The following is a 26866-nucleotide window of genomic DNA, read 5'->3' as shown; positions in this document are numbered from 1 at the left end:
ACCCAAGTTTCCTTGGGTCCAGCCTTGTTAGTCTTTTTTCTAGACTTCATACTTCCTGCACCTTTTGACTTAGGTAACTTTGGGTCAACCTTGGTCTCAGATGTAGTTGGTTGAAGTGTAGGGTTAATCACAGAATCATTTAGCACACTTGGTTAAATTTGATAAGGCGTAGATTGTGCAAACAAGTTATTCCACATAGGCATGTTGTATGGCATTTAAGGCATACTGAATGCAGTAAAATAAGGATTATTAACATATGGCATGTTTGCAAAATGTGCATGAGGATCTTGTTGAGACATAACAGAAATAGCATGCAGAGGTGACATAGACATGTTAGGCATGGAAGGAGTTAAAGGCATGGGAGCATTCTTAACAGACTTGCAGTTAGCAGATAGATGATTAACACTTTTACAATGCACACAGCTTTTTCTAGGAGCATACTTATAAGGTGTATAATTGTTGTGTTTGTTAATCCCTACCTTCCCATTTCTATTAGATTTCCTTTTAGTTTCCTTTTTATCCTCAACCAACTTAAGCCTATTTTTCAACTGATCTAAAGTCATGTGTCATATATTCACCTTACTGGCATCTTTGGATGTGCTAGCCTCTTCTTTGACAAAGTTCTTGGAAGTTAAACCAAACTTCTTATTAAGATTTTTCAAATTATCCTTTTTAGAATCACTTGCCTGTTTTAATTGATGAGCCTTCAACGAATGCTCCTTTTCTTCCTTCAACAGATAATTTTCATCATCCGTTGATTCCACATCTGTTGACAATCCATCAATTAATTCTACTTCCTTTTTGTTTTTCTTCCAGGCATTCTCACAGAGTGATTCAATTCCCTGAACCTTGATAATCTGAGCACTAACATCCCTAGATGTTTTCCAGGCCTTGATTACTTCTTGCTCACGTTCTAGTTGTTTAGAAAGAATTTCTATTTTCTTAACAGACTCTTCTAGTTCACTCTCAACAGATAAGCATTTGATTTTAATCTTTTCAAGCTCAATTACCTTACCCTCTAACACAGCATTCCTATCACTTAAAAACAAATTATTCTCTTTAATTCTTATGTTCTCTTTAGCTAGTGATTTAAGGGAAACACGTAAATGATATAATTCATTGGACATATCATTTATAGCTTCATTGCATTCATTTTTAGAAAGTTGAGAGAGGTCAGTAGTAATTACCTGGTTGCTTGATGAACTAGTTTCATTTTCATCAGAATTAGCCATCAGGGCTAGGTTGACATACTCCATATCATCATCTTCATTGGCTCCATCAGCTTCCCAGTCATTTTCCTGAGTCAGAAAAGCTCTTTCCTTTTGTTTGAGCAAATCGAAATATTTCTTTTTGTAATCCACTTACTCAAATTTCTTCTTTTTAGAAGTTGGCTTTCTACACTCATTTGCAAAGTGTCCACTTATGCCACATTTATAACATTTGAACTTAGATTTGTCCACCATGTTCTTGTTTGGCTTAGTGAATCTAGTATTTTTCTTGAATTTCATCTTTGCAAACCTTCTGGACAGAAAAGCCAGATGTTCATCAACATCATCAGATTCATCTTGACTGGAATTATCTTCAACCTCGGCTACTTGCTCCTTTCGCTTGCTTGATTCTGATTTGCTTGTGCCAATTTTGAGACTTGGCATTGTCTTTTCTTTATTCCTGGCTTCAGTTTTCTCATTGTCAGCTACAAGTGCAACTGATCCACTTTTTCTCTTTCCCTTTTCCAATAGCTCATCTTGCTCCATCTCAAGTTCATAGGTCTTCAAAATTCCATATAATCTTTCAAGTGTGAAGTCCTTATAATCTTGAGAATTCCTTAGTGAAACAGTCATAGGTTTCCATTCCTTTGGTAGAGACCTCAGAAATTTTAAGTTGGAATCCTTGACTTGGTACACTCTGTCATACAGCTTCAATCCATTCAACAGTTTCTGAAATCTGTTGAAGGTATCATTCAGTGATTCTCCTTCTTCAAAATGAAAATATTCATACTGTTGAATGAGAAGCTTCATTTTGTTTTCTCTAACTTATTCAGTACCTTCATACATAAGTTGCACAGTATCCCAAATTTTCTTAGCAGTTTGGCTGTTAATGACATTATCAAACATATCTTGGTCTAGGCCATTAAACAGAATGTTCATAGCTTTCTTGTCCTTGTGAACCTCTTCAATATCTTCATCAGTCCATTATACTTTTGGCTTGGGAATAGACTGTCCAACAGCAACTGGGGCAGTGGCAGCTGTGGCCACCTTGTGAGGGATGTAGATGCATCTTCACTTTCCAGTGATGATAATTATCTCTTTCTAGGATTGGAATCTTTACTCCAATATCCTTCTTACTCATAATGTTAGTAGAATAGATCTTTAAACTCTTTGTATGTTAAGAGCTTGCTCTGATACCAATTGTTATTCCCAAGGAACTAACAATGAGATTTACAGAAGGGGGGTTGAATGTAAATCTCAAAACTTTTTCAAGTTTTGAGCAGTTTCAAAGGCTAAGTGTTTAATGAACAGTTATGTGTGAATTGCTTTGAGCAGGTGCAGACAGATGTATATTCAAGACACAAAATGTAAAGAACACAAAGGCTTTAAAAACTTTTCTGGTGGATTTGTTGTTCCACCAGAGATGTGTATTTCAGAAAATATGTGATTCAAAGAATTGATCACAGCTGCGTCCTAGTACAAACTAGATAATTTTCTCTCTATATATTTCTAAACAGCTTTGAAAAATTCATCATCTAATTACTAGCTGTAAATTGGTTTATATATCACCAAGTTTACAAGTGAAGACAAAAATAAAATACAATTTTTAAAATAGTTCTTCACATGTTTCTTCTTCATTTCTCTATCCAATGCAATCTAGGATAATCTGTGAATCTTTGAATACTTCCATGTTTGCACCAGAATGGAAATGCTGCATTTTCATGATTCTTCCAAGAGGCTACCACATTCCAATTGTCTCCTTCAACCCATGTGCCTCTGTCAGCTTATGAATTGTCACTGTCAACTGCTATTGAACTGAGCATCCGTTGAAGCTTTCATCCGTTGATGGCTTTATCTTGATGCTTTATAAGTTGAAGTTTTACCCGTTGATGCACTCATCTGTTGATGGATGTTATCCGTTAAAGTGTTAGAGACATCCGTTGAAGCTTTGTTTCTCATCCGTTGAAGGCCTTTAATATATCAGTTGATACTACTTCATTTATACAAAATTACAAGGCATGAAATATTTACAATTAGCCCTCCTATTTGCATATCCACTAGTAGTCAACATGACTTATAATTTCCCACAACTTCTAAGAATTATAACTTAAATACAGAAACTGAAATGTACTATAATACTAAACTTATTTCTAAGTAAAGCTACACCATCAACGGATAGCCAGAGTGGTCTTATCCGTTGAGGCTACAAACACTAGATTTCTACTTAAGTGTTTTGCTTAACTTATCATCAAACTAATACACATATTCCTAACAATCTCCCCCTATTTATGTCTACTAGAATTGTAGGCATAAATTTAGGTTTAACTTGATGATAACAAAACACTTAACAAATATATGAGCTGAAATCAAGTAGAAATTCAAAAGTGCTGCAAAAGTGTATGTACTGAGATAGAATTGAAGAATTACATTGTTTCCAAGTATGCTCCTTTAGACTGAGCAAATTATTTTCTTTTCCTTTGTTCCCTTGTTTTCTTCCCTAACCTCCTGTCATTTTCCTCTACTTGGAGTTGGAGTTGTCTGTAGAATTCAGCTTCATCTTCTTCACTGATATCCAACTTAGATTGCATGTCCTTGAGAGTTTCATTACTGGCAATTTTAAATCAATTAAATCAATTTATTAAATCAATTAAAATTAATTAATAATTAATTAAATTAATTAATCAATTAAAAATAAATTAATCGATTACTTAAAATAATTAAAAACTAATTAAAATTAATTAATAATTTCGATTTTTTTAATAAATAAATAATTAAAATAATTTTTCTGAATTTAAAATAAATAGATAAACAATTTTCTGATTTTTAAAATAATAAAATATCATTTTCAAAATAATATCAAAAATCAGGGGTCAAATTGCAAGTTTTGAAAACCAGAATATTAAAAATACAAGGTATACAAACTCGGAAGACTAAACTGTAAATATTACAGTCCTCTCCCCCCCCCCTCGCTGGAGAAGCCATGGCCACCGCCTGAAGGTTTTCCGGCGACGACCATAACTGCCCAGAATTAAACCAGAAGCTGTGGTCTACCGTAACTCGATGCCTGGAATCCGTATTTATACTCAGAATTAACAGAAAATCATTGAAACGACGGGAATCAACCATCCCCGCCGCGAATCGCCAGAATCTGGCGACACGATTCCTTCGTCGAACGTACAAAATAATGATATGAATCGATTCAAAACTTCACAATCTATTTAATGATGTAATCCATACGTTTCCAGGTTCAACGAGTCGAAAATCCGGCCAAAAAGTTAAATTTTCCGGTGAGATTATTCAAGAACACGAAGAACATTCAAATTCAAGAATCAAATCAACTTTTCTACATGTTATTGAACTCAGTTTTTGACATATAATATACCAAATTGACCAGAAAATCATTATCTACACAATGGAATCATCAAATCATATCAACAACATCAAGAACAAAAATTCCTAATTTAATCTATAATTAATTCGAATTAAAATAATTAAATCTGAAAAATACCTTGATTTCTGGGTAAAAACTGATGATTGATTATGATTTTATATTTCGAGAGCTTCGTTTTGATATATCGCACGCTTGAATCGGAGTTCGGTAACGCCTTCGTTTGTGCGTTTGATTCTCAAGAACGTATCGATTTTTAGGGTTTTTCTCTGTATTTACTGTATTTTTACTTGTTGTAAATGAATAAAATGAAATAAGAAATATGCTATTTATATTTACGGAATATTGGTTCATTCTGGATCATTTTGGATCGTTAAATTAGTTGCTTAGCCGCTAAGTAACTATAAAATGATCCAAAAATAGATTACTTAGCCGTTAAGTAACTATAAAAATGATACAATTAAATACCAGAATTGGATAATTATCAAAACCGAGCTTTTCATAAAACATCATATATGAAAATAATGTAAAAATATCTCGTCTCTCGAGAATACGGGTTTTGTTGATTTATCGAAATGGTTATCGTATCAAAAATTTTGCACCGGGCCGCGCACGAGTCAAACCGTAATCCGAATCGAAAAAGTCAAAACACGGAAAATGTCCGGAATTACCAGATTGGGTTAGGAAGGAGTTTTCGGAAGAGTTTCAGGTTGTAAAAACGTAAAAACGGTTGAAGTCGGATGATTCCCGGCTTTATAAAATAATTTTATAATTATTCAGAAAATAATTAATAAATTTATAAATCATTATAAAATCATATAACACTCCAAAAATTACCAGAAAAATACCTTAATTATCTATATTTTATTCTGGACATATTAAAATTAACATACTCACATTTTATTACATACAAACATCCAAATATTATTATCAAACCTCCGATAATTCATCAAAAATTCATGTAGTATTCACATAATAATCATATATTGATACAAATAATTACACGATATTTCCCGGATGTTACATCTACCCTCTCCCTAACACTATTATCGTCATACAATAATTTCAAAAACATCAGTAATATACATGCCAGTTTGAAACTACACCAAATCAGAGGGGTCATACACATAGTCCTTTGCGAAATCATCTAAATCCTTAAAATAGAACACATCAGTGTCGAACCCCAGGAATTACATCAATTTCCCCCCTTTATTCGAAAACATGAAGGTGTACCAAATCACCGTGATGATACACATATACACTTATAAATTATTCCATACTGTTTCATGAAAGTAACACATATATTAAAGTATATACATCAAATATAAGGTAGGATTAAACGACATAATCGAATTCGTAACTTATACAAATTATACGAATTAAACCATAAACTAACAAACACATAAACCTCCACATATTACATTCGAAACACACATACAACGAATGGTAATACGCAAAGATAAGAGTATGCACCTATTACCATACACACATCTAATCTACTTTGAAGTAATCGTACAAGAATCCCTTTCAAATGTGCCACAGATTGTGTTAGGGTTTTTATCTCCAAATGTCGATTGAGTTTTGTGCTATATATCCGTAATTTAGCTTTTATTTTCTAATATAATCGCGTATACTACACCTGTAATTCCACATCTATCTCCATATCAGCACCATCACCTTTTCTGTTTGGTCAGTTAATCAATCTAATATCCCAGTATCCATTACTATATTGGTGCATTTGTGACCTTGTTCATATTGATGAAATATTTGATATATAAGGCTCACTTCAGTGACTACTTTGATATATAACCCGTAACATTAATGAATGCAGTTGAATTCTTTGTAGGGCTAAATTTAATGGACAGTTGTTGACTCGTAACATTAACAAGATATTTCTTCATAACCCATCCAGATCCACTTCCAAGAATAAATTCATGGATGGCTAACTTTATAATAAGATTCACCATTGATGAAATGTGTCCCTTTTAAATAGATTTTGGATTAGAAACTCCAGGTAAATGAGATGCAAATTATGCGTGTAACTTTACTACATGCACTCTTGAATCTTGAGTGTGAGTACGATTAAACTTCCAATTCGAGACACTCAGCTCAGACTTGTGCTTATTCATAAGTTGGTAAAGTTGAGTTATGTCAAACTATCAAAATCAGAATTTATAACAAAAATTATGAGGCCGAGGGAGCATAATATTGATTCTTAGTGAAACTAATATTTTTAAAAAAAATGTTGGAACATTTTTTTAATTCTCACTCCTTAAATTATAATTCAAGAGCACCAAGAACTGCTCGACTTGCAATCAATAGATAAATGAGCTTCTTATAAGATCTTGATAATGGTTTCGAAGTCTCATTCATATTAGTCTTCATATATTATATAAATACACATGTTTGAATTTTTTTACACTGTTATGGAAAGATAAGGATTATCCTAAATTCTTAGTTAACATCTATATTTACAAGTATAGTTGACTTTTTGTTATTTGACAATGATATGCTTATTTTCGGATTACAAATGTTAGTTGTGATTATTCAATTGAGTTTTTAAATCTTAATACACCCTCACAAGATAGGTGACTCATCACTGACACCTATTTAGGACCGAAGATAATATTATGCCCAAAATTTGGAATAAGTATTGTTCGGGTCAAAACTGAGTCAACTGATCAAGAATGAGATATTTATGCCTAAAATTAAGGAAAAGATGAGGCAAATCTTTTACTGAGGAGAAAGTAGGCGCTCCCTACAGATATGGGAAGGCGCGCCCTTATTTATAAAAAAAGATCTGTGCTTAACGACTTAAAGAAACAAGGCGCGCCCTCATGAATTCAGGAGGCGCTCCCTACTGTCATATGGAGAAGGGAATTTGAATATTCTCTGAGCAAGCCCCTTACCTGTGGAAGGTAATAGGGCGCGCCCTAAGTAGGAAAGATGGATTGGATGGGACTTCAGTATGGTTACTTGGACGGATTCTATGGATGATTCAAGGAAGAAGGAGATTATTATTCCTAACCTATTTGTTATAGGTACTCTATTGAAGATTTCCTTTCTGTAATGTAACCACAGAAAGGCGGTGTTCATGGTCATAGACCTCCAGGGAGTGTCCTCATTGGGGACGCGGGGTAAACTTTGGTGGTTGCTTTGGGAGCTCTCTCTCTGTAGTCAACGGGTGTCCTCATTGGGAGACTTTGGAGTATCCTGCATATTGCACCCAAAAGCTTGGGATCACTTGTCCTGCAATCTGGTAGGGGCTCCTTATCCGGGGGACAAGGATGCATCCAACATTTGGGGTGAACCACGGCTATACCTGCATCCAAGGTTTAGGGAAACAGCTGGTAGCAAATGGTTATCCTTGGCCAGGAAGATGCCTTATACATGAAGTCTTGAAGCCGCGGACGAGCCTTAGGTGTTTGTGGTTGGGCCTCATCGGCGGACATTTCTAAAGCTAGTAGAGGACGGTTTCTAGTAGGTTTCCTACTGGGCCTCGGGATAAGAGATCTAAACCCATTAGGTTTCTTGTTCCCCAAGAACTACGTTGGCTTGATTCTCTATAAATAGGGATATGCAGGCAAATTATGAGGGGTTATACATGAGAGCACAAAGGAGCCACCACTAACCCTAAGCAATCTCAGCCACCAATAATCGCCACCACCAAAAACTGTTCATATTTTCTGATGAAGAACTGCCATCACAGATCTTGTTTCCGGCTACGAACCTCTAACTTTTTGCTACAAAATTCCTCCATGAACAAATTGGCACTAGAAGGAGGGGCTAATCACGATCTGCATCTAGGAGGAAAGATGTCCCAATACCGTGATGCAAGTTTTTATGACGGATTTCTGAAGAAGATTCTGATCATGGCTACGGCCTCCATGAACCTTACATTCCACCAATAATTTATCGCCCCACTCCAGACGTTGGGGTCAACCACCAGTTCTGATCAGTAATGCTGATTTGCTGGAACAACTATACCACGTGGGTGATGCCCTAAATGGGTTCGATTCAAGGTTGAGTATGATAGAGCGACACAAAACCAGAAGAGGTCTTCGTCATAGTCACCCCGGTCACGTACCTGGAAAATCCCCCATGATTGAGAGTGATGCTCTGGCCGGTCATGGCCACACTGAGGGCGGACACATGCCAATAACCCCGTGACGGTTGAATTACTCCAACGATACAACCCCAATTATTAAACTGGTCGGTAAAAGATACTGATGGATAGACGTGCCACAAGCTAATAATCGAGTTGTGACGCATCCATACTAGTCTAGACGTACTCTAGTGGAGCGGCGACTAGCGGAATCTGTGTTAGCTAATGAACAGCGAGGTTTTGCTGCTCTGAAAGATCATTTGGGGATCTGTCTAGGAGATGATGATTTGCGAATTCTACTTTTGGAATAGCAGAGAGATTCTGATTGCGAAGAAGCGACGCCCCATGGTTCAACGCGTGTGCCCCTGAATCCTATGGATTTTATCGACAGAAGACCCCAACATGCACATCAGGGATTTCATCGAGATCTGCGACACTTTCAAGTTCAACGGGGTGACTGAAGATGCTATTAAGCTGCGAATTTTCCCACTCTCTCTGAGGGATAAAGTAAAGTGCTGGTTATATTCTCTACCACCAGGGTCTATCACCAAATGCGAGGATCTTGCCCAAAATTTTTTAACCAAATTATTTCCTATGGAGAAGACTGCTACAATCAGGAATGCTCTTACTCAGTTTGCGAAGCAATCTGGAGGATCTTTGTGTGAGGCTTGGGATCGCTATAAGGAGATTCAAAGGAAATACTCATACAATGGCATGCTTGATTGGATAATCATAAACTATTTCTACTGTCACGCCCCCAAATCCGGGGTCAGAGGATTTGGTCGTCACTATGAAATCTCAATCCAAACTAACCTGTTTAATCAATAAATAAATACCAGCGGAAGATATTTATCATAAATGACCCCAACTAATCCAAGATCTTTTAAGGTTACAGTTCTAGAAACAAGAATCCCAAATTCCATAAATAATTTTTTCTCTTTCTCTTTAAAACTCTTTTCAATAAATTCCAACTCAAAACTAAACCCACTAGTATAACTTCGAAATGAAGTATACTAGGCCCAAATATAATACACAACTATAATATAATATAATATAAATAACTTTATATAATAAAACTTACACTAGTTCGCAAACCCTGGACCAACCACCTTCCAAAAGCTTCTTCTTTGCTTCCTCGAATCACGTAATTAAACAGCGCAAGCTAATCCTCACTAGAGGTTAAATTTGAAAACAGGCAAGTATGAGCGAAAGAAATGCTCAGCAAGATCATTATAGGGAATATAGGGTCATTTTGATATAAACCCGACATCTGCATTAGAGCAGAACATTTAAAATTATAATTGCTGAATCATAAAATTTTAGTTGAGGAACCCCATAATTAATTTCTTAATTGTATTCAAAAACCATTTTGATATTTTTGAGCAAAATGCTTCAGCAATACTTTGAATCTTGACGAGAATCAATCTCGTAAAACAGTGTTTACGGAAATATCATAAACAATAATAACAAGAAACAATGATTATGGATTGAATCATAAACTTTACTCAAAACCGAACTCTTCAAATTAATATTTATTTTGCTGTCATATCAAATTAGATATCAATACGAACTTTGATATTCACAACACCCATACTGAAGTCAACATCAATCATCTATACTAATACCACCTTTGATATTTAACAACAACATAATTATCAGCATAAATCAGAAACTGAATCAAAATCATAATTCACTTTTAATCCAAAACAGAATCAGTTGATAAATCATTTGTTCTATGATTATCAAAACAATAAAGAAATTTAGATATCAATATCGATTGGAACCAATTATATTTCATGCTGTTTCCGATGATCAGTCATGAAACAACACCGGTATCCCGCAGCCATACCGTAAGTATAGGTATTACCCGTATCTCGAAGATATACGGTACCTATAGGGTGCCAGAAAAGGCATAAATAGCCTTGAATGATATTACAGCAGGACCCATATCTCGATCACCTACGCTGTAACCAGTAACCATTCCAATCTTAATAACCTTTTCAGTGAAAAAGGAGCCGAATCATTCGACATCCTAAATATTTTTATTCCCCCATTCACTTGGGCAGGAATACTCGTAACAAAATCATCTTCCTCAAAATCCAAAACATTTATAAATCCAGTAATTTGATAAGTAAAACAGTTAACTATTCTAAACATAGAGTAGCAGAGGGTACTTGCATAAACAAAATCATTTATTTCAGCGATATGTAAAACATTTATCTATTCTGAACTGAGGAAAGCAATACTTGCATGATAAGATTTAAAATAAATATCACTTGAACAATAAGTGATGATAGGGATACTTACCTTTGGGATTATAGCAGGTAGTCACACTCGCAAAGACGCATCTATTCAGACACTCTGTCTCAAAACATCACCGTCTTTCTTCTACTAATCCTTTGGCATGCTGCTCATGCAGTGCTGCAACCTCAATATTCCATACTATTCAACTCTAGTCTTCATCCATTCCATCTGGTCCTGATCGTCTTGAAATACTCGTATCTATAATTAAAATATATAACTTTAATCATCTAAATGATAATTAATCGGCAAACAGCGCGTCAAAACCCTATCGTCTACCCATACGATACCCCACACATAATTAAAACAGTCAAACACAAGACTCTTGACCCACGTACGCACGTAATTCACATAACATATAAGCACCTAATTCACATATCACATATTTCATATAACACATGCCTCGGTTCGTCAAAAGGTTCGACTCAGTACGCTTAAAACTAAAATCGGGTCAAAAATATGATTTATCGCCCAAAAAATCGACTTAGAATGACTCGCAAATCAAATGACATTTCAATACAAAGGAAACTAGGTTATTTTTATTGAAAGCGGAATATTTTTCTGAGTCTGTACGCGTTCGTTTCGTTTTAAACGGACGAACGGTTTATTTATTATGAATTTTTGAATATTTTTCGGAATTAAAACGGGTCTCCGATCATTTTATAATTAAATAATAGGGCTCGAACACCCGAAAATAATTTTATAAGAATTATCGAGCCTGGAAATTAATTTAAAATAATATTTGAAAGCTCAAAACTATTTTTCGGAATTTTTATATCAAGAATAAATAATTAAATCTAATTAAATAATCAATTAAAATTATTTAATAACTAATTTAATTAATTAATTAATTAATATTTAAATTAATTGACTAATTAAATAATTAATTATCAACTAAAATTAATTAACTAAATAATTTGGATTTATTTTTGAATTCAAAATAAATTTTTAGAATTAAAATAATGATTTTCAAAATAAAAATGAATTTTTAGAAATTAAAAATAGGATTTTTGAATTATTTGTAAAAAGAAAATTCAGAAACATATTTTCAGAAATTGAATTGGGAAAAACAGGATTAAACCCGGGTCGAATGGGTCGACCAAACGGGTCACCAAGAACCCAGGCGGGCTGGGAAGAACACCGCCGGAGTTATGGGTTTTTCCAGAATCCGGCCGGTGAGCCCCAACTCCGGTCGAGTTCCGGTGGCTCCCTGGGAATCAAAACAGCCGGTTTCTGAACCGGTTTTTGGCTTAAATTCATTCAACTACGATCCCTGAAGCTATTGATCACCACAGCTGCAACCGAGAACCTCCAGAAACCTATTCCCGGCCAGAATCACCATCTTTTCCGGCGAGCTCAAGTAAAAATCCGGCCATACCTCGTTTTTGATCATTACAACACCAACTTTAATGATTTAATCTCATATCGTGATTTTGGTACCAATAAAACAGGTTCGAAATAAGGATCTATTTGGTATGTAGAACGTTTGATTTGGTTTCAAAGAACTCCCAGAATCATCAAATCTTTGTTCTTGAAGAAATTTTACCCCCAAAATGTTCTTGATTTTTGTTTTTAATAAAATCCAAAAAAAAAAATGAAATAAAGGGAATTAATAGGCTATTTATATTTACGGAATTTTGGTTCGTTCTGGATCGTTTCGGATCGATAAATTAGTTGTTTAGCCGCTAAGTAACTGCAAAAATGATCCGATTTGATACCTGTATTGGATAATTATCCAAACCGGGCTTCTTATAAAATATTTTATATGAAATTAACGTAATAATATCCCGTCTTTTGAGAATACGGGTTTCGATGATTTACCGAAATGATTATCATATCGAAAATCTTGCGCCGGGCCGCGCACGGGTCAAACTGTAATCCGGATCGAAAAAGTCAAAACACGGAAAATGTCCAGAATTACCAGATTAGGTTAGGAAGGTGTTTTCAGAGGAGTTTCGGGTTATAAAAACGCAAAAACAGTTGAAGTTGAACAATTCCCGGCTTTATAAAATAATTTTTGTAATTATTCAAAAAATAATTAGTAATTCATAAATCAATTTAAAATCATATAACACTCTAAAAATTACTAGAAAAATACCATAATTATCTATATTTTAATCTACACATTTAAAAATTAAAATATTCAAATAATATCATATATAAATATCCCAACATCAATTCCAATTATCATATAATTTACTAAAATTCACATAAAATCACATAAACAATTCCAAATAATAATAATAATAATATTTTTAAATATGGGATATTACAATCTACCACCTTATAAGGATTTCGTCCTCGGAATCAGTAGAAGAGAGCACTAGAGATCTTCTAGCCAACTTTCCATTCCCAAATAATCTCAATTTTCCAAAATCTCAAATAAATCTTGTATTCCTTGTATAATAACACTTTTATAGGAGTTTCATTGTACACCACTGTTCCAACCACATCTTTTGACCAATTCTTCAATAGAATTTCTTTTACTACTTGCGAGAAAAAGAATAGAGAGAAAGATAGAAAGAAAGAAAAAGAAAGAGAGATAGGTAGAGAGAGAAGTAAAGAAACAAGTTGACTTCGGTATGATAACCGCATTGCAGTCCATTGTTGCTCTTGGTAATCCCATCACATAACCCTGCTTTGACTTGATCAGGATAACTCAGCTTAACTTGATTGGCATACCTTCGAATGATGGAAATGATAAAAAAACATGGAATTTCCAAAAGAAAAGAATCTGATACCATAACGGGACCAAAATCTAAATTTGAAAAAAAGTATTGTTGAAATAAAAGAATAACCGAGAGATCAATATGATCAAACGAACTTGGTGTTGCGTGCCCAATTTAAGACACTACTAAAGGTTATCAACCTTCATGTATTCACAACACACACAAGTGATGGCGTCCCATCCAACTCCTATCACACAGACAGGTATACCTTGTGTCCCCTATAGTTAGGGTTGTTCATCTCAGTCAGAATAAAAAAATATCAAAGGAATTCAAAATCAAATGAATAAAACTGGAAAGATTTCAAAGATGATATTTCTGAAGGAAATGAAGTCCAGAGAATAAAATTCTGGTACAAAATCAGCAAGTGGTGTCACATCATCAAGAAACTATCCACCATATAAGAAAAGTGGAAGTCCAATTTTACAACTTGACAGAGCTATCAAAACCTGAAAATAGGTTTCATGATAGTCTCTGGCACATTTAAAACACATATATGATTGAAAATGAGTGTTAGGGAATATATCCTCTAACAATTATTTCTTTTTGAAAGATGTCAAAAGGAATTATAAAAATAGAAGGTATTGCCAAAGTCCTAATACTTATCTTCTATCCGAACTCTTCTGTTGACTTGTCGTCCGATTCTAGACACTTTTTCATATTTTAAGAATATCGATAATCTTCATCGTCGTCAGATTGTAGTCTCGGAAGATTCCACAATAGAAGTTTGCAGCTTCCCGGAGTTCCATCCAGCTAGATACAACCATCTCGAATGAATGCGCCTATCTTAGCTTACTCGTTGGTACTATATCCAATAGTCCAACAGGAACTCGATATGAGCTCAAACGTCCTCACATAGCTATACACACTCCTACACACTCTCGTTTCTAGTTTACTATAACCTCAGCTCTGATACCAACCTGTAACGCCCCCAAATCCGGCGTCAAAGGATTTGGTCGTCACTATGAAATCTCAATCTAACTAACCTTTTTAAATAATAAATAAATGCCAGCGGAAGATATTTATCATAAATGACCCCAACTAATCCAAGATCTTTTAAGGTTACAGTTCTAGAAACAAGAATCCCAAATTCCATAAATAAATTTTTCTCTTTCTCTTTAAAACTCTTTTCAATAAATTCCAACTCAAAACTAAACCCACTAGTATAACTTTGAAATGAAGTATACTAGGCCCAAATATAATACACAACTATAATATAATATAATATAAGCAACTTTATACAATAAAACTTACACTAGTTCGCAATCCCTGGACCAACCACCTTCCAAAAGCTTCTTCTTTGCTTCCTCGAATTACGCAGCTAAACAGCACAAGCTAATCCTCACTGGAGGTTAAATTTGAAAACAGGCAAGTATGAGCGAAAGAAATGTTCAGCAAGATCATTATAGCGAATATAGGGTCATTTTGATATAAAACCGACATCTACATTAGAGCAGAACATTTAAAATTATAATTGCTGAATCATAAAATTTTAGTTGAGGAACCCCATAATTGATTTCTTAATTGTATTCAAAAACCATTTTGATATTTTTGAGCAAAATGCTTCAGCAATACTTTGAATCTTGATGAGAATCGAACTCGTAAAACAGTGTTTACGGAAATATCGTAAACAATAATAACAAGAAACAATGATTATGGATTGAATCATAAACTTTACTCAAAACCGAACTCTTCAAATTAATATTTATTTTGCTGTCATATCAAATTAGATATCAATACGAACTTTGATGTTCACAACACCCATACTGAAGTCAACATCAATCATCTATACTAATACCACCTTTGATATTTAACAATAACATAAGTATCAGCATAAATCAGAAACTGAATCAAAACCGCAAATCACTTTTAATCCAAAACAGAATCAGTTGATAAATCATTTATTCTATGATTATCAAAACAATAAAGAAATATAGATATCATTTTAGATTGGAACCAATTATATTTCATGCTGTTTCCGATGATCAGTCGCGAAACAACACCGGTATCCCGCAGCCATACCGTAAGTATACGTACTACCCGTATCCTGAAGATATACGGTACCTATAGGGCGCTAGAAAAGGCATAACTAGCCTTAAAAGATATTACGGCTGGACCAATATCTCGATCACCTATGCTATAACCAGTAACCAGTAACCATTCCAATATTAAAAACTTTTTTAGTGAAAAAGGAGCGGGATCATTCGACATCCTAAATAATTTTATTCCCCCATTCACTTGGGCAAGAATACTCGTAACAAAATTATCTTCCTCAAAATCCAAAACATTTATAAATCCAGTAATTTGATAAGTAAAACAGTTAATTATTCTGAACATAGAGTAGCAGAGGGTACTTGCATAAACAGAATCATTTATTTCAGCGATATGTAAAACATTTATCTATTCTGAACGAAGGAAAGCTTCCGAACTAAGGAAAGCAATACTTGCATGATAAGATTTAAAATAAATATCACTTGAACAATAAGTGATGATAGGGATACTTGCCTTTGGGATTTTAGCAGTTAGTCACACTCGCAAAGACGCATCTATTCTGACACTCTGTCTCAAAACATCACCGTCTTTATTCTACTAATCATTTGGCCTGCTGCTCATGCAGTGCTGCAACCTCAATATTCCATACTATTCAACTCCAGTCTTCATACATTCCATCTGGTCCTGATAGTCTTGAAAGACTCGTATCTATAATTAAAATATATAACTTTAATCATCTAAATGATAATTAATCGGCGAAAACATGATTTCATATAACACATGCCTCGGTTCGTCAAAAGGTTCTACTCGGTACGCTTAAAACAGAAATCGGGTCAAAAATATGATTTATCGCCCAAAAAATTGACTGAGAATGACTCGCAAATCAAACGACCTTTCAATACAAAGGAAATTAGATCTCAAAAGTATTTTTATTGAAAGCGGAATATTTTTTTGAGTCTGTACGCATTCGTTTCGTATTAAACGGACGAACGATTTATTTATTATGAATTTTTGAACATTTTTTAGAATTAAAACGGGTCTCCGGATCATTTTATAATTAAATAATAGGGCTCGAACACCCGAAAATAGTTTTATAAGAATTATCGAGCCTGGAAAATAATTTAAAATAATATTTTAAAGCTCAAAACTATTTTTCAGAATTTTTAAATCAAGAATAAATAATTAAATCTAATTAAATAATCAATTAAAATTAATTAATAACTAATTATATTAATTAATCAATTAATATTTAAATTAATTAACTAATTAAATAATTAATTATCAACTAAAATTAATTAAATAAAAAATTTGGATTTTTTTTGAATTCAAAATAAATTTTCAAAATTAAAATAATGATTTTCAAAATAAAATGAATTTTTAAAAATTAAAAATAGGATTTATAAATTATTTGTAAAAAGAAATTCAGAAACATATTTTCAGAAATTGAATTGGGAATGTAATAACCCCAAAATTTTCAACTTTTTGTAACCCTTGTGAATAGTGTTTTAGCTGAATGAGAAAACTTTTCACGCCACACTATGTAGGGGTCTGTTATGGATATTCTGGGATATTATTAGTACTCTATGTAGTATATAAGTGTATGTAAAGATCGTCAGAATCCAATTCCGAACACTTTGGTTTTTCCCGGAAATCCACAAGATACGGAGAGAATTGAGTATAAGGTAACAGGATAAAAAGGATTTAAATTAAAGGATTATAATAGAGGATCATAAAAAGGAATATAATGTATTGAGAAAGGTTAAGGGAACCTAAGTAATAAGATCCCGGGTATGATCCTTCAAACGATAAACGAGAACGAAAGTTAAGCGAACTGTATAACAGATCAGCGGTCATTAGGCAAACGATTAGGAAGTTAATCAAAGGGATTAGTGGGAATGATGTCATCCAACCAATAGAAAGAGGACAAGGAAGGGAGGATGACATCATGAGGATGACACAAGCATGACATGGGAAGGAAGGAGGTGTGGTGGCTTTGTAACCACACAAATTCAAGGGCAAGAAGGTAATTGACTAAATCAAACACAAAAGCAAAGCAACCAAGCCAAGTAAATTCATTCTTCATCAAAAATCAAAAAGAACCAAGGCCTTGTTCATCCTTGTTCTCGGCTTTTCACTATTCATTAGGCAAGAAATTTCAAAAATTCAAGATCCAAGCTTCCTAAATTGGTGAGTAAATTCCCTAATCATCTTCATGCTTAGTTAGGGCTATATCATGAGTTTAAGCCATTAATTCCTTCTCAATCTTCTTCATTTAATCAAAGAAGAAGACTATGAATAGTATTTTCAAGTTTTTAACTTGAAGTTTTTCTTGTTTTCCTTGAAGATCCAAGCTTTCCTAAGACTTCTCAAAGCTTTTTAAGGCTTCCTAGCTCCTCCCACCACTTCAAGGAAGGTATACCATCTCCAAACCCTAGATTCCTATATATTATAAGATGATTTTGATTAGTAGGATGATATTGTAGCTTGTTGTTGTGATTAGAGTTTGGGATTTGAAATGGTAGTGAAATGGAATGGTAAATGTTGTGGTTTGATTAAAAGAACTTAAGTATGATTAAAGTTAAGCTTAGGCATAAGTATGAATGATTAAATTGAATTGGTTGGGGTTGTTATGATGTGATAAGGATGGATGTTGGTTGTATGTTGGATTTGAGGTTGATTTGGAATGGTTTTGAATGGTTAAAAATATTGGAAATCGCGTAAACATAGCCGTCGTAACGTCCGATTTTCTTTAGACTGTTTTTGTGCATAACATTAGGACCCGAGAACCCCCTGCTAGATTATGACCATTGCCATGTCTAGATAGCTCATGTTACGAGCTTCGTTTTGATATGTAGTTCGTTCGATTCCGATGCACGGTTTAGGAGAAACGACCGTTTCAAGTAACGGCGTTTCGCGAACGAAACTTTTCCCCTCGCCTTACTTTGAAACATAGGTTAAAGACCAAAAAGGGTTAATTAATGTATGAAACATTTATGGTAAGTGTGTTAGGCAGTTGGTAAGACACTCGCGAAGGAATCACTTTAAAACTCGTAAAGGTTAAATTATTAAAAATGATGGAGCCGAGGGTACCCGAGTGACTTAAGCGAATTAGTGAGCGCAAAACAAGCGTTAGAGTCTAAGTTAGTTAAAGTATAGATTTACAAGTGATTTTGGTTTAATTCCAACTTACTTGTTGTTTATAGGTTACCAGACTCGTCCCGAGCCTTTTATCACCCCAAGTCGCTCAGGCAAGTTTTCTACCCGTTATACTGTTGTTGCGATGAATATATGTATATGCATTATCTTGCGATAGATGCATGTTGGTTAATTAGCAAATGTTACGATATATTGAAGCATGCTGATATGGTATATATAAGCATGCCTGTTTCGTATTCTTGATTTATATATCTGTTGGTTCAAATGCTTATTCGTTGCATAATACCTATGCTAGAGATAAGCGGTATTTGCATATACCCTTAGTATAGGGACCCAAAGGTGAAAACATTTTCTAAAACTGGGAGTCGAGGATCCCGAGTAGATTTTATATATATATATATATATATATATATTTATATATATATATGGTTATAGTTTTCAAAACTATTAATCGAATAAGGTTTATTCGATAACTTTATTTTATTAATGAATATTATCTTGAATATTCATTCGAGGGCTTATGACTCCTTTTATTTTATTAATTGAATATTATTTGAATATTCATTTGAGGATGTATGACTCCTTTATTTTATTTAATGAATATTATTTATAATATTCATTCGAGGTATTATGACTCCGCTTATTACTGAAATATATTCTTTATTTTATTAAAGAATAAGGTGTTAATAATCAAACTTATTTTCGATTATTCAAATAAAGATAATACTTTCATATAAGTGTATCTTTGGTTATTTAATACTCGTTTCAAGTATAATTTTTAAGACTTCTACTTCAATTATTTTTATAAAGATTATTCTTTATGGGAATATTATTTAAATAATAATATTCAGATATTTTCTAATATATCGGGACTGATTTATTTCATTAAATCAGCTTTACTACAAACATTCTTAAAAATGTTTTCGAGTCTTCAAAATGATTTTAAAAGTTAGAGCGGATCCCAAAACTCGTTTTCCGATTTAAGATCTTCCTTTCGAAGGAGACTTGAATATTCGCTCAAAATCTTGGGGATCCGGCTCTGTGGTGTATTTTATATTCACAACATGGTTGCTGTTTTGAGAAAACAATTTGATTACTTGCCCAATGTTCGGGAAGTAAGTCCATCTGATTGAGTCGGCATAAGCGATAGGCCGGGGTACGGTCTATGAATGTGTAAGTGGCTGGGTGGCAGTCCATCAACGCGTGAGTGGCCGGGTAACGGTCTAGCGCGAGGTCCTAATGTGGCCAGGGTGATGACCGGTGAGGAATTCATCCATCTATAGTAGAAAAGGTTACTTATTGGTATATTTGCCTGATCAGCAAGATATCTGGTTTATGCCAAAATTCTTTTCCTTCCAAATTCATTGGATATTGCAACTCTGTTCATACTTTACATGACAGAGGTTTTCAGGAAATGTATGGGAGATATATATGAATATATTTATATATCGGGTCTTAATGAAGTATCTCGTAACTTCATTATTTATAATGATATTCAAAGATTGAATCTATTCAAATCTTGTCTTGTAGTCTCATCTATGTGATGAACCTTTGAAACTGATTATAACTTGAACGGGGGTAGTTCAAGTAGTATTTGGGAAAGATATAAGTATTTTGGGGTATCTTGTAACTTCATCTTTTAAACTTATATCTAGTTAATGATTATCTTATGCATGACAAAGATTTTCAGAAACACGTTGAGGCAAGGTTAGATATATGAGATCACCTTGCAACGATATTTTTATACAGTTATACACTGGAACTCTGTGTATATTATGCATGGAAGAGGACTTCCAAGATTTTGAAAAGTATATATATATATATACTGAATATTTTGCGACTTCATCGCATTAAGATATCAAACTTGGTTCATTTCTTTTGACCAAGACTTTCATGAGTACTATGAGAAGGCTCATATATTGTAAATCATTATACATATTATTTTGGTGGGCTTGCTGCTCACCCTTGCTTTATTTCTTCATCACACAACAACAGTTAGGAAAGATGGCCAGACTCCAGCAGACCCAGCGCAAGCGCGTGGGAAGCGTCCCGCGTCTTCCCGTTGATGTTGTAGCTGCTATAGCTGCAGAGGTAGATCTATTGTAGATCAGACCATCTACTTTTGAGAATCAATTATGTATAATTATAACTTGTGGCAGATAATGGCAATTAACTGTAAATTTATCAAGTAATCATTTTGGGTTGTAATAACTTTTAAATTGTGGATTCAAAGACTTGTACTTATTTAAATTTCATCTCTGAGACTATAACGGGTTGTGGTGTGTGTTAGTGTGGGGTCACAGCATAAGGTTATTATTATTAATTAAGTGAAGTGATATTGTGGAAAGAAAGACCGTGACGACCCGGATCCCCGACCCCGGATCTGGGGGTGTTACAGGGAAAAACAGGATAAAACCCGTGTCGCATGGGTCGACCAAACGGGTCACCAAGAACCCAGGCGGGTTGGGAAGAACACTGCCGGAGTTATGGGTTTTTCAAGAATCCGGCCGGTGAGCCCCAACTCCGGCCGAGTTCCGGTGGCTACCTGGGAATCAAAACAACCAGTTTCTGAACCGGTTTTTGGATTAAATTCATTCAACTACGATCCCTGAAGCTAATGATCACCACTGCTGCAACCCAGAACCTCCAGAATCCTATTCCCGACCACAATCACCATCTTTTCCGGCGAGCACAAGTAAACATCCGGCCATACCCCGTTTTTTATCATTCCAACACCAAATTCAATGATTTAATCTCAGATCGTGATTTTGGTACCAATAGAACGGGCTCGAAATAAGGATCAATTTGGTATGAAGAACGTTTGATTTGGTTTCCTAGAACTCCCAGAATCATCAAATCTTTGTTCTTGAAGAAATTTTACCCACAAAATGTTCTTGATTTTTGTTTTTAATAAAATCCAAAAAAATATAAAAAATGAAATAAAGGGAATTAATAGGCTATTTATATTTACGGAATATTGGTTCGTTTTGGATCATTTCGGATCGATAAATTAGTTGCTTAGCCGCTAAGTAACTGCAAAAATGATCTCATTTGATACCCGTATTGGATAATTATCCAAACCGGGCTTCTTATAAAATACTTTATATGAAAGTAACGTAATAATATCCCATCTTTTGAGAATACGAGTTTCGATGATTTACCGAAATGATTATCATATCGAAAATCTTGCGCCGAGCCGCGCACGGGTCAAACTGTTATCTAGATCGAAAAAGTCAAAACATGGAAAATGTCCGGAATTACCAGATTAGGTTAGGAAGGAGTTTTGGGAAGAGATTCGGATTATAAAAACGCAAAAACAGTTGAAGTTGGACGATTCCCGGCTTTATAAAATAATTTTGGTAATTATTCAAAAAATAATTAATAATTCATAAATCATTATAAAATCATATAACACTCCAAAAATTACCAGAAAAATACCATAATTATCTATATTTTAATCTACACATTTAAAAATTAAAATATTCAAATAATATCATATATAAACATCCCAACATCAATTCCAATTATCATATAATTTACTAAAATTCACATAAAATCACATAAACAATTCCAAATAATAATAATAATAATATTTAAAAATATGGGATATTACATCTACAATGGTTTAGGCGCACAGTCTAGACCAATGCTCGATGCAGCGTCTGGAGGAGCCTTCTGGACCAAAAGCTATAATGAAGCTTATGAGTTGATTGAGCTAATGGCAGCTAATGAATACCAGAATCCAACGCAAAGAATATTGCAAGGCAAGGTAGCAGGAATTCTGGAAGTGGATACAGTAACTGCTATAGCTGCTCAACTTCAAGATTTAACGATGAAAGTGGAACAACCTTATCATCCATACATAGAAAAGCAGTATAACCCTCCTGGTTTTCAACAACCGCAATATGCCCTTAGGCAACAACTTAAACTTCAGCAGCTACCGCAAGCTAATGAAAAATCTGAATTGGAGGAGTTCAGGCACATGTGCAAGAGCCAAGCTGTTTCTATCAAGACTTTGGAGAATCAGATTGGGCAGATTGCTAATGCATTACTGAATCGTCAACATGGCACGTTTCCTAGCGACACTGAAGTGCCAGGCAATTAGGAAGCTAAGGAGTAGGTGAAGGAAATTACATTGAGGTCTGGAAAGGTTGCAAATCCTGAAAAAGCTAAGTCTCCAGAATCTGAAATTGTGGCTGAAGAAGAAGTGCAGAAGGAAGTAGAAGTGGAACCAAGGATGACTATTATTGAACACACTCCTCCTAAGGGTAATACAGGGGAGAAACAGATCTATCCTCCACCTCCTTATCCTAAGAGGCTGTAGAAGAAAAAGTTGGATAAGTAGTTTGAGAAGTTTCTGGAGGTGTTCAAGAAACTTCACATCAACATACCTTTCACTGAAGCTCTTGAACAAATTCTTAGTTACGCGAATTTCATGAAAGGTATTCTCTCTAGGAAAGTGAAACTTAAAGACTTAGAGACTGTTGCTCTCACGGAGGAATGCAGTGTTGTGTTACAACAGAAGTTGCCTTCGAAGCTTAAAGATCTTGGAAGCTTCATTATAACTTGAACCACTGGAAAATTGTCGTTTGACAAATGTTTATGTGACTTGGGAGCTTCAAGAAGTTGGACTTACCTGATCCAAAGCCTACTTATAGGACTTTACAGTTGGCCGACCATTCTATTACATATCCACGAGGTATTGTGGAGGATGTCTTGGTCAAGGTGGATAAACTCGTCTTTCCTCTTGATTTTGTAATTCTTGATTTCGAGGAGGATAAGAAGATTCCCATAATCTTGGGAAGACCTTTCTTGGCTACTGGCCAAACCTTGATAGATGTACAGAAGGGTGAGCTCACCATGCGTGTGCTGGATCAGGATGTAACTTTTAATATGTTTAATGCCATGAAATTCCCTACGGAAAATGAGGAGTGTTTAAAGGTGGAGTTGGTTGATTCTGTGGTAACTTCAGAACTTGATCAATTTCTAAGGTTTGATGCCTTAGAAAAGGCCTTGTTAGGGAATTCTAATAGTGAAGATGATGAAGCTGATGAGTATTTGCAATATTTGACTGCTTCTCCCTAAAAGCGAACGATGGATATTCCTTTTAAATCTCTTGGGTTGGAGGAGCTGAAAAGTTCTCCAAAGCGCCTCAAGCCATCTATTGAGGAAGCTCCTACTCTTGAGCTTAAGCATTTACCTAAACATTTGAGGTATGCGTTTTTAGGTGATGCATCTATTTTGCCTGTTCTTATTGCATCTGACCTCCCAGGCAGCGATGAGGAAAAGCTTTTCAGAATTATTAGATTATTCAAGTCAGAAATTGGTTGGACTATAGCATATATCAAGGAAATCGGCCTTTCTTATTGTATGCATAAAATTCTGCTAGAAGAAGGAAGCAAGCCTACTGTTGAGAAATAGAGAAGGTTAAATCCGATCATGAAAGAGGTTGTGAAGAATGAAATCCTCATGTGGCTAGATGCAGGGACCATCTATCCCATTTTTGATAGTTCATGGGTGATCCCAGTAAAGTGTGTGCAAAAGAAAGATGGTATCACTGTGGTCACGAATGAGAAAAATAAGCTTATTCCTAGATGAACAGTCACGGGGTGGAGAGTTTGCATGGATTATAGGAAACTAAATAAGGCTACAAGGACCATTTCCCTCTTCCTTTCATTGATCAGATGCTTGATAGATTGGCTGGGCATGATTACTACTGTCTTCTGGATGGCCATTCTGGTTATAATCAGATTTGTATCATTCCAGAAGATCAAGAGAAGACTACATTCACATGTCCTTTTGGTACCTTTGCATTTAGGAGAGTTTCTTTTGGACTATATGGAGAACCAGCCACTTTTCAGAGGTGCATGATGGCTATCTTCTCTGATATGATTAGACATATTGTAGAAGTGTTCATGGACGATTTCTCGGTCTTTGGAACTTCTTATAATGAATTCTTGCATAATCTTGGGTTAGTGCTGAAAAGGTGCGTTGAGACCAATTTGGTTATCAATTGGGACAAATGTCATTTTATGATGCGCTAAGGCATCATTCTTGGTCACAAGGTTTCTAGTAAGGGTCTCGAGGTGGACAAAGCCAAGGTGGGGGTCATCGAAAATCTTCCTCCACCAATTCTGTTCAGGGAATTCACAGTTTTCTTGGTCATGCGGGTTTCTATAGGCGTTTTATTAAGGATTTCTCTAAGATTTCGAAGTCATTGTGCAATTTTCTAGAGAAAGATGTTACCTTCAAGTTTGATGACGAGTGCCTTACTGCTTTTGATACACTAAAGAAGAGTTTAATTACGGCACCTGTCATAATTGCACCTGATTGGTCTGAACCATTTGAAATGATGTGTGATGTAAGTGACTATGCAGTTGAAGCAGTTCTTGGACAAAAAAAGAACAATATATTTCTTGTAGTCTACTATGCTAGTAAGACTCTTAATGGTGCTCAATTGAACTACACCACTACTGAGAAAGAATTTTTGGCTATTGTCTATGGTTTTGAGAAATTTCGATCTTACTTACTTGGGACGAAGGTGACAGTTTTGTTAGTCCCTTAACAATATAGCAAGAATTACATAAGGGGGGGTTAAATGAAATTCTTGAACCTTTTTCTCGAAATAAAAATATTCAACTCGAATATAGATATAAGTGTTTTGATTAGCACAATGCGGAATAGAAACTTAATTGAATTAAAACATAAGTAATTAAAAACAAGAGTCTTTAAAAACTTTCTGGTGGATTTAAACAATTTCACCAAAGATATATATTATATATCGAGAGAACTCTGTGTGCAAGAATGCTCCCAGCTGCTTACAAATTGAACTACTGAAAATACAGGGAAATGCTAAAGATCCTGCTTACAAAGATTTCTCTGTTTTTGTATCTCAGCTCACTTGTTTCTATTTGCTACATTCTTGGTTTATATATTATCAAAATTACAAAGTCAAAAAGACTGAATAAATATAAAAACTATCAGTCTTAAGCTTTGCTACTTTTCGTCCTTTATTACCCAGTTAATGGGCTTCCACAGTAGATTTGTATACATCTCGACGGCTGTGCTCAGCTTTCACTATTCAACTGCTGTTTGAATTCTTTATATGATCATCCGTTGGACTTTATGAACATCCGTTGGATATATGATCATCCGTCGATGAACATCCGTTGATGGCTTCATTGATCATCCGTCGACTGCTATATTAAACATCCGTTGATAGTCATTTGATCATCCGTCGATGGCTTTGTTAATCATCCGTCGGTAGCTATTTTGGCACTTGAATTCATTTCACTTATACGGAATTACAAGACATCATTTATATACAATTAATCAACCTATTCTGTATATCTAGTTAAAGTCAGCATGACTTATAGGTTACTACAGAATCTATACAAAGATGTATACAGAACTGTGCTACAGACTCATTATTACATAAGCTAGTCACTCGATGGATAATAAGTCATCATCCGTCGGGACTATAATGAGTTATCCGTCGGGACTATAATTCTTATCCGTCGAGTGCTACATTATTTCACTAAGTAAAATCTACTTAGATGTTTTGTTTATGAAATCATCAAGTACATAACATATGCACAACAAGTTTTCACTGATCATGTTGTAATTCGATATCTCGCCTCGAAGAAGGACTCGAAGCCTAGATTGATTTGATGGGTTCTTTTGCTTCAAGAGTTTGAATGAGAGATCAAGGACAGAAAAGGGAATTCAAATCAAGTCATCGATCATCTCTCTCGTTTAGAGGATCCAAATGCAACTTTATAAGATAAGTCTTTGATTAACGAATCTTTTCCCGATGAGCAAAATATTTGGGGTGCAAACAGAAGAACCGGGGTTCGCCGACATTGTGAACTACCTTTTGAGTAACATTATGCCTCCAGATTTGACTTACACTCAAAGGAAGAAGTTTCTACATGAAGTGAAGTGGTACATATGGGATGAGCTATTTCCTTTTTGACAAAGAGCTAACCAA

The sequence above is a fragment of the Apium graveolens genome, chromosome 5 (assembly GCF_009905375.1).
Source record: "Apium graveolens cultivar Ventura chromosome 5, ASM990537v1, whole genome shotgun sequence".
In the NCBI taxonomy this organism is placed as follows: Eukaryota; Viridiplantae; Streptophyta; class Magnoliopsida; order Apiales; family Apiaceae; genus Apium; species Apium graveolens.
This window is presented reverse-complemented; position numbering follows the sequence as displayed.